The following is a 9,381-nucleotide window of genomic DNA, read 5'->3' on the forward strand; positions in this document are numbered from 1 at the left end:
ATTTATTTATTTTTTTATTATTCATATGTGCATATAATGCTTGGGTCATTTCTCCCCCCTGCCCCCACCCCCTCCCTTACCACCCACCCCGCCCTCTTCCTCTCCCCTCCACCCGCTCGATACCTGGCAGAAACTCATTTGCCCTTATCTCTAATTTTGTTGAACAGGGAGTATAAGCAATAATAGGAAGGAACAAGGGTTTTTGCTGGTTGAGATAAGGATAGCTATACAGGGAGTTGACTCACATTAGTTTCCTGTGCGTGTGTGTTACCTTCTAGGTTAATTCTTCTTGATCTAACCTTTTTTCTAGTTCCTGGTCCCCTTCTCCTATCGGGCTCAGTTGCTTTTAAGGTATCTGCTTTAGTTTCTCTGCGTTGAGGGCAACAAATGCTATCTAGTTTTTTGGGTGTCTTACCTATCCTCACACCTCTCTTGTGTGCTCTCGCTTTATCATGTGCCCAAAGTCCAATCCCCTTGTTGTGTTTGCCCTTGATCTAATGTCCACATATGAGGGAGAACATACGATTTTTGGTCTTTTGGGCCAGGCTAACCTCACTCAGAATGATGTTCTCTAATTCCATCCATTTACCAGCGAATGATAACATTTCGTTCTTCTTCATGGCTGCATAAAATTCCATTGTGTATAGATACCACGTTTTCTTGTAGATCCTGGATTTTCTTATAAATGGGCTTTGAAAAGCCAAGAATCTAAACCCTGTAGAACCCAGCCATTTACAGATCTATAGCTTGGAAAGGACTTCACTCCAGTTAAGAATTTGACATACTACTTTGAGCTCTGGAGAACAAAATTTTATTAATTTTAAAACAAAAATAATTGTTAAGAATAAAACCTCTAATTAAATTGCCTATTTAAAATATCCATATATAAAAACCCATTTTCTTTGACCTCTTGGCTGTAAGCCTAATTTTATATCAGCAGAGAACAGCTGAGGTTAGAATGCTTTTAAAGGTTTATTGTATGTCGCATTTTAGAATAATAATTATGATGGACAGCATGAATTAACACCATATTTTGGTGTAAAAAGATGCTGTATTAAATTTTTTTTAGTTTTGCCTTTAGAATAAATGAATTTTAAATAATTTACAATGTTTTTTTGTTATAGATATACCTTATGGGTGATACTTAAATGCTGTATGTTCTTAGGTCACAGTGCTCACATGAGCCAGAAACAGAACATCATCACAGTCTGTTCATAGTCCAGCCTCACGAGCCCTGAATTACATGATGAAGACAATACTTCACTTAATAGTTCTTTGATACAGCCTTATCAGCAGCCTTCATTAAAAAGAGGTCCAAGTGTATGAAATTTGAATCTATTCTTCCATGAAGACTGATTTTGGAGGCCCAACTGGAGAGCATTTTGACAGCAGTGATGCAATTTGAGGGACTTCAACAGAGTTGAAATCTCTTATGCAGAAATTTGATAAGCACAACTATTCAGGCAAGATTCTAAATTTTCTTCAATGTTCATTCCATGGTGGTACCTATGATTCTTAAAATCTTTTTAAAAAGTTACTAATTTTAAGTAATTTATGAACATGATAATAAACTACATACTACTGAGAACTCTTTTTTCTCCTACCCCCATGCCTAAGGTTTTAGCTCTTCCAGGAGGCAACCATTTTTAACTAGTTTCTTGTGTGTTTTTCCATAGGTATTTTATGCAAATATATATATGTATATATATTCATTTTTGCTTGTATCTTTTACACAAATTGTAATGTATTTGCCCATACACAAATGGCTTTGCATCTTGCTTATTTCACTTAACATGTGCCAAGGACCAGGGACATCCCTTAGTTGTATAAGTTGGGTTTATTGCTCATTGCAATGAGTTCCATGGTTCTCCACGTGGGGAACCTCAGTAGAAGGTGTGAGGAAGGATTTGTTATAGGGTTAGATGGATTCAGGAAAAGGTTTTAAGTACACAGAAATTTTTTCTGGATAAAGTGCTTTCAGGGCATGAAGGTATTTTCATGATTTTTTTTTTTTTCTTGAGAAAAGATTTGCTATGTATTTCAGTTTCCAATTGCTGGCATTATAGGCATGTACCATCTATCTGGGCTGTTTTTGTGATTTATAATGTTCATGTTTTCATCTGCGTTCAGACGTGATTACTGAGTAAGCTTGTTTTTATCTTCATCATGCTCACAGATCTCCTTGTCTTATGTCAGTCTGTGAAATTTTCTTATGTTCAACAGCAAAGCATAACAGTAAGGCCCACCCGTGAGTGCCAGGCCATCTTTCCAGCATTGCCAAGTTCCACCCAATAGTACTAGGCTGAATCCTGATATCAGGAGTTTCTTTCCTCTTTCTCACGTCATTTATTAGCATTCTCTCCATGAAAGTATGTAAAGAATGAGATTTATTTCATACTTGATAATGGAGCATGATATTCCATTGTGTAAATGTTGTAACTTACATGCTAATTCTCTAAGAGATGGTCAAATAGTGCCACAGTAATATGTTACTTGCATGAGTGTAGGCTTAGCTGTAGAATAAGTTGCTAAAAGTGAAGCTGTTGCTAATGGCTTTGTGAATTTTAAATTTTATTAGGTATTGTCCAGTGAATCTTAAAAAAGGTTGTACAGGATGGGAGGGGAGGTGGCCCAAACATTGTATACACGTGAGTAAATGTAAAAATGAAAAGATAAACATACATACAAAACCAATCATACACAAACTCAGTTGTAGAACATGTTTGTAACAGTGGAACTACTCTATGGAACTCAAGGAAAGAGGGAAAGGAAAAGAATAATAGAGCAATAGTAATATCATATACCATACGATGTGAAGGTAGAGGATGTAAGAATGTGTATTGAAAGTGTTGAAAATGGGGAGGTGAGAGGTTAAGGGGTAAGGGAGGGCATTCTAAAGGATTGAACAGACCAAAGTCAAGCACACCCACAGAGGGCATACATTGAGACACCCCTCTGAATGTCAACTCAAATATTAGGAAAACCAGGACTGTAAAATAAGTACAGTATGTGTGTGTGGGGGGGTTACTAGTGGGAGGGGGGAGGATGAAGGAAGATGAAGGTGATGATGTATGGCAGATGGACTTCATATTCCTATATGAAACAGATCTAAGACACCTCTTGCAATTGCTTTAAGTGGGGTGGGGAAGGGGCTGAGAGGGAGAGACGATGGGGGCAATGTAAATAATGTACAATATAAGTCTCATTGGAGTTGTGACTATATATCCCCTCTGTATCATGAATATAGCCTAATAAAAATTTATTTAAAAATGTAAAAATGATAAAATAAAAAAGAGACAAGGGCATAAAAAAGAGGTTGTACCAATTTACTCTTCCACCAACAATATATGAGTTTTCCTGTTAATCCACACCATTGCTAAAACACTGTATTACTAGGTTTCTTATTTCTGCCATTCTGATAGGGTAAAGAATGGCGTCTTTTCCTTTTTTGTATTTTTTTTTGGTGGGGGGGCATTGAAACAGGGTCATGCTATGTAGCCCAGGTTGGCCTCAAGGTCCTCCTGCCTCAGCCTTGCTGCTGCCATGATTACAAGTGTGTGCCACCATGTCTGTCTGTCTGTCTCTCTTTCCTCTCCCTTTCCCCTCTCCTCTCCTCACCTCTCAAGTGTTATTTATTTTTTTCTTTCTTTGTGATGCTGGGGATCAAACTTGGGGTTTCACACATGCTAGGTAAGTACTTTACTATTGAGCTACATCCCATCCCAAGAGTGGTATCTGAATTCCCTTTCTACAAAAGTAAGCTGCATAAGTACTTTAAAAACAGTAATATATGGTGAACTGGTGACAACTTTATTGGAATGTAGATCTTTCTGGAAGGCTAAACTGCAGACTGTTTTAAACTTTTTTCCCTCTTCAGGTTTAATTTAATCTGTGAAATGCAGATTAACAGGAAAGTAGCAGACAGGTTTTCTAATGTGCGTCAGCATGGAAGCCACACACAACATGAAAATCAAAGCCTAGAGCCATCTGTCTGATGGCCGTGCCTCGGACAGAGCTAAACAAAGGGGTAGGACTTGGGCTTCTGGGGGAAGGAAGGTGGGAATCTATGGTTGGAGGAAGAGGTGCTGGAGTTGTCACATTATGCCGAAGAAGTCTCCTAAGTAACAGCCACCTGTGGTCATCTCTGTCCAGGCCCGATTTCAAGTCCCCAGTCTGTTCCTATGAAAAGAAGAGCCAGCCCTAGGCAGGAAGGGGCCTAGCAGAGAGAAGAGCCTCTCCCTGCAGTGACTGTTACTAATGTAGATACATGTGCCATTACTGAAAGACAGCTGCTCAGAGCCATTCCTGTGTCTGCAGAGGTCTGTAGTTCCTCTTGAGAACTAACTCAGACAGGGTAGGATATGATAGAATATTGAAGATTAGGAAAAGGAGGATGACTTAAGTCCAGGAATGGCTCTCCCATTTTTGTAGCATATTCTTTAACTTGGCCATCCTTTGCCATTGGAAAGTAACTTTTCTGACCATTGTCTTTCCTGAGTACCTTCCAAGGCTAAAGCCTATCTATACCTAGGGAGAGTCAGGAGGGCTCAATTGCTTGATCTGTTCTATTAAAGTCCTGTGAAGAGTAATGTTAATACCTGTCTGCCTGCCAGCACCTATTATTGGTCCTGCTGTCACCTAGGGGGATACTCTTAACTCAAATTTACCTGTTTTGAATGGAAAGCTCTGTTGTAGATGTGTAGGACCTGAGAGATGGAAGATGTTTTAAAATAATTATTTGTTAAACATTTATTAAGCACCTATTCTATACCAGGCACCAAGCTTCAATAATAAAACTAAGTCCCTGCTGTCAGGAATCGTTTTAGACAATAAGTAAGTATATGCAAAAAAAAGAAAAGCATCAATTGTCAACTAGCAGCTAACTGGCCTGGGTCCAGTGGAGTTTTCCTAGTGGACACAGTTTATAGAATATCAGCATCAGCTGAGGACTCGTTACAAATGGTGGCTCAGCTTCACTCGTTATGCCTCAACAGCACTAAAGACAGTAAGCAAAGCCAGGCATAACCATACACCCCCATCTCCTGATTACCATGAGTAACTATTGCTTTGCTCCCTCATAAAAAGTAAGATACTTAATTGTACCATCTTTCTGAAAGAATTAAATCCAGAATAACACCCCACTTCCTTGCTTTCTTCAACCTTTCCTGACATCATGTCGCAAAAAGCCCAAATCCTCTACCATAACTGAAGTCCCTAGGCCAAATGCCCAGTTCTGGGGGTTTCAGCATGGCAGGTCCAGCCACCTTGCCCCAATATGCCAATTAAAGAGACGAGTAGTGGTGAAAGTCAGAGAAAGATTTATTAACAGGCAGAAAGGATTGCAACCCATCTTTGGGGTACTAACCTAAGCTTTAGGTTTAAATAGAGAAAAAATTGGGGTAGGATCAAAGGTATGCTTAATTAAGCAGTCCTAACTGATGATGACTATCTCCATTCTGGTCTAGAGAAGTTGTTAAGCTGTCATCATTTGAGGAGAGCAGTCTGGTCCCCATGAGATGATTACTCCTGCTCCAGGGTACAGCCTCATCATTATAGGTAATAGCCCTCATTTTTCTGGGAGGGGAGGGTGATCTGTCCTTTGAAGCTCTGCTATTCCTTGAGGTACTTTTGGTCCCTTGTTATAAAGATGTTATTAGTCCTGTCATTTCTAGTATCCAAGGTGACTTTAGGAGAGAGACTCAGAGCAAAAAAAATAGATGCAAAATGGAGGCAGGAATGTCAGGTTTTTCTCTTGCTTTTAGTTAGCTTGTGGACCAAAGTGAGGAATCAGAGTTTTGTTTTTTTAGAAAAAGCAGTTTTAAGTATCCATTATAATACTAGCCCCTCCTGACACCCTCTTACTGAGATTCTCCCTCTTCATGATGTTTAGTTTCTTGCTGCAGGAAATTTAATAAAAACCTAACTTTGGCCAGGCATGGTGGCTCGTGCCTGTAATCCTAGCTACTTGGGAAGTAGAAATCAGGAGGATTGAGGTTTGAGGCCAGCCCAGGCAAATAATTCCCAAGAGCCTATCTTGGAAACACCCAACATAAAAAAGGTCTGGTGGAGTGGCTCAAGTGATAAAGCACCTGCTTAGTGATCATGAGGCCAAGTTCAAACCCCAGTACTATCAAAAAACCAACCAAACAAAACCTAACTTTGTTTGACTAAGGTGTGCCCTGGTGATCTTTGCTTGGTGAATATTGACTTTTTAGGTGACCAAAAGTGCTATGACCAAAAAATAAATAATGTAAATATGAAACAGGCAAAAGGACAGAAAGTGACAGGGAGCACCTACCTGACATAGCAGGAAAGAAGGCCTGCAGAGGTGACATTTAGGCAGAGGCCTGAAAGGAGGGGGGCAGGTAAATACGGTAGTAGAGTTAGTAGGTACACTGGCCTCTGGAGTAGCTGAAACTGGCTAAAGCCTGGACTCACCTGGACACAACTTCCTTAAGTAACAGTGCTTATGTTATTTTCAGGAAGTACCTCCAGAATCCACTCAAGGTTGGCGACTTTTCAAAAATGGACAGGCTCAGAAGCCTCTGGTTGATGATCTTTTGACATCACAAACTCAAAATCCTCCACATAAAACATAGTAACTCCTCCCAAAAAAGAAATACACACCCTATGATGACTCAGGATGACTGCCTACACCTTCACAAAAGAATCCTTCAACTTTCCCTTCTTGCCATCCAACCAATAGGCAGCTCTTCTCATCTCCATTTCAATAAATTCCCTCCATACCAACTGATTGGGAGGCAGATTGAAGCTTTTGCTGCTGTCCTCCGTGCTGGTTGATCCTCCAATAAAGCTCTTTCTTTTTGCAAAGCCAGTGTCATGGTACTAGCTCCTGTGTACATTTGGCTGCATGCCCTTGCTATCAGCCTTGGCTTATAAACAGTAAAAGAACAGGGTGATTGGAAGTGAACTTAGAAATGTAACTAGGGCTCCAGTCATACAGACCTTGAAGGTCCTGGTAAAGACTAATTTTGGAGGCTGGGGCCTGGCTGGAGTGCCTGCCTAGAAAGTTTGAGGGCCTGAGTTCAAGTTCCAGTACCAGCAAGACTAGATTTAGCTTCAAGTGCCATGGGCAGCCATTGGAGGATTCTGTAGGGCGGATGACTCACTTCCTCATTCCACATCTCTATTGCAGCCAAAGTGATACTGTACTTAGGCTAAGGTGGAAAGGCCTCCTCCACCCAGTTCCTGGATGGGGCACCTTGCCTGGGCCTGGAGTCAGGCAAGTTATCCCCCAAAATTTCATCAAGCCCTTTCGGGTCCTTTATTAGGAGCCTGGAAGACGTGAAGGATGCAGAAGGAAATGGAAACTGCAGCAGAACCAAAGGGAAATACAGCATGAACTCAGAAAAGCTGCAGTGGAGCAGAGTAGCAGTGGATATAGTAGGACGCAGATTTTTTTAAACTTAGCTCAAAAATTTTTTAAAAATTCAGTTTGGCAAACCAGAGCAATAAAAACCTTGGGTTGGTTTTAGAGTTCAGCCTTTGCAGGTGGGCACCAGCAGAGGGTGCTCCAAACCTCCGGCAGCCCACTTAGGCACAGAATAAAACTACAAAGTTGCCACTGGGCGCCTAACACATTGCTAGGCGCTACTTCTTGAGTTGGACTCAGTAGGTGGTAGGAATTTTCATTTGTACTAGGTTCCCAGGTGATGGTGAGGCACTAGGTTGAATTGTTTCTCCATCAGGAAGTGATAAGAATCACCAGAGCACCTTTCAACATGTCTTGAGGCAACCGCCCCTAGGGGCATTTCAGAAAGGCTGGAGTGAGAATGTGGGTGTTTCCAAAGCCTCCCAGTTTCCTTCTTCTTTTTGTTGGTTACGGGAAAGTCCCACCAAATTGTAAAGCTCTGTACAAATGATGACTGTATCTTACCTAACTTTTTATTCCCCCCCATTCCATCTTTTAATTTTGGTTTCCAGTTGTGATTTTTGGGTACTGACTTTTTTCTCATATTGCCAGACTGACTCGTGTAGCAGTTGTCGGAGTTCTCGTGCAGATTCTTTAGGATCTTTTTTGTCTTTTTTTGCATAGTCACAGACAGCCACATCATCTATGAATAGGGACAATTTTGCCCTTTCCCCAATTCTGTCTTGAACCCTTGTTTCTCTGGTGGCCAGAAGCACAGCTGCTGACCTCATTCTGTCATGACATTCAGGAGCAAATAACGCACAGAGCAATGTGTCAATATTCTGAACCCAGCAAAGACCGCTGAGAACACTTGGGGGAAAAACATTGAAAATGGTGATAAGGCCAGTGCCCTGAGAAGAGAGAGCCCTTACCTGATGAGAGAGTTTGTTCTCCTTGGCCAGAGCTAGGGAGTAGAATCCAGAATCCTTTCCCTCTTCCAGTGGGGACTTTAAGCTCCAGCCGTTAGCCCAGCCATGAACACAGTCTTGCACTGTGAGGCAGGAGCTTCCGGCGGTTCAGGCTTATGGCATCCAAGAGACTCTTAAGTAGAACAGGGATTGGCAGAGGTGGAGGTAGCCCTCAGCCCACTTGGCAGGCAACGAATGGGAACTGATAGCTGCATTCTCTTGGAGAGCTCCAAAAGGAAAGCAGTAAATTAGAGTGTGTAATCTAGGCAAGCAGGAAGGGTGAGTTCGCCCTTGTTCCTGAGCAGTAGTGGAATGGGGAGCAAAGTACTATGTGTCCTCTCTCCCTACCCCCTGCTGGTGCCTTCATAGATAGGCACCAGGACCATGACTTCCCTTGGCCGAGCTCCTGAGGACTACCTTCTGAGCCCAGCTCCCAATTACACAGCCTTGTTCTTTCCCTGCTTCTAAGTTTGAAGGTTACCCATCTTAAAAATATTAGCATGTCTAAAATGCATTAGATTTTCATTTCTCTAGCTGTGGGATGGCGTGTTTTGGAATGTATTCAAAATTGGAAGTGCCTTGGGCCTCCCACTTTGGACTCAACCCCTGTGGCACCACCACCACCACCACCACCATTCTTCCTGTTAGGAAAACCATTTAAAATAGGGGAATGACAATGACATTCATCAAAGAGATTGAAAATTTATATGGAAACACAAGAGGCCACGAATAGCCAAGGCAATACTCAGTCAAAAGAACAATGCTGGAGGTATCACGATACCTAACTTCAAACTATATTACAAAGCAACAGCAATAAAAACAGCATGGTACTGGCACAAAAAAAGACATGAAGACCAGTGGAACAGAATTGAGGACCCAGATATGAAGCCACACAACTATAACCAACTTGTCTTTGACAAAGGCGCTAAAAATACATGATGGAGAAAAGACAGCCTCTTCAACAAAAACTGCTGGGAAAACTGGTTAGCAGTCTGCAAAAAACTGAAACTAGATCCATGTTTATCACCCTATACCAGTATT

The 9,381-nt window shown here is 41.4% G+C and overlaps 1 long non-coding RNA gene across 1 annotated transcript in view; it reads right to left on the minus strand.

Moving 5' to 3' along the window:
- LOC141424819 (uncharacterized) overlaps positions 1-8,629 on the minus strand; it is a 60,827-nt gene extending 52,198 nt beyond the window's left edge. Inside the window, exon 1 of the long non-coding RNA XR_012449752.1 lies at positions 8,305-8,629. This is a non-coding gene — a long non-coding RNA (uncharacterized lncRNA). The remainder of the gene's footprint in view (positions 1-8,304) is intronic.
- Positions 8,630-9,381: the final 752 nt, after the last annotated feature.

Source organism: Castor canadensis, chromosome 7 (genome assembly GCF_047511655.1).
Source record: "Castor canadensis chromosome 7, mCasCan1.hap1v2, whole genome shotgun sequence".
NCBI classification, from domain to species: domain Eukaryota; kingdom Metazoa; phylum Chordata; class Mammalia; order Rodentia; family Castoridae; genus Castor; species Castor canadensis.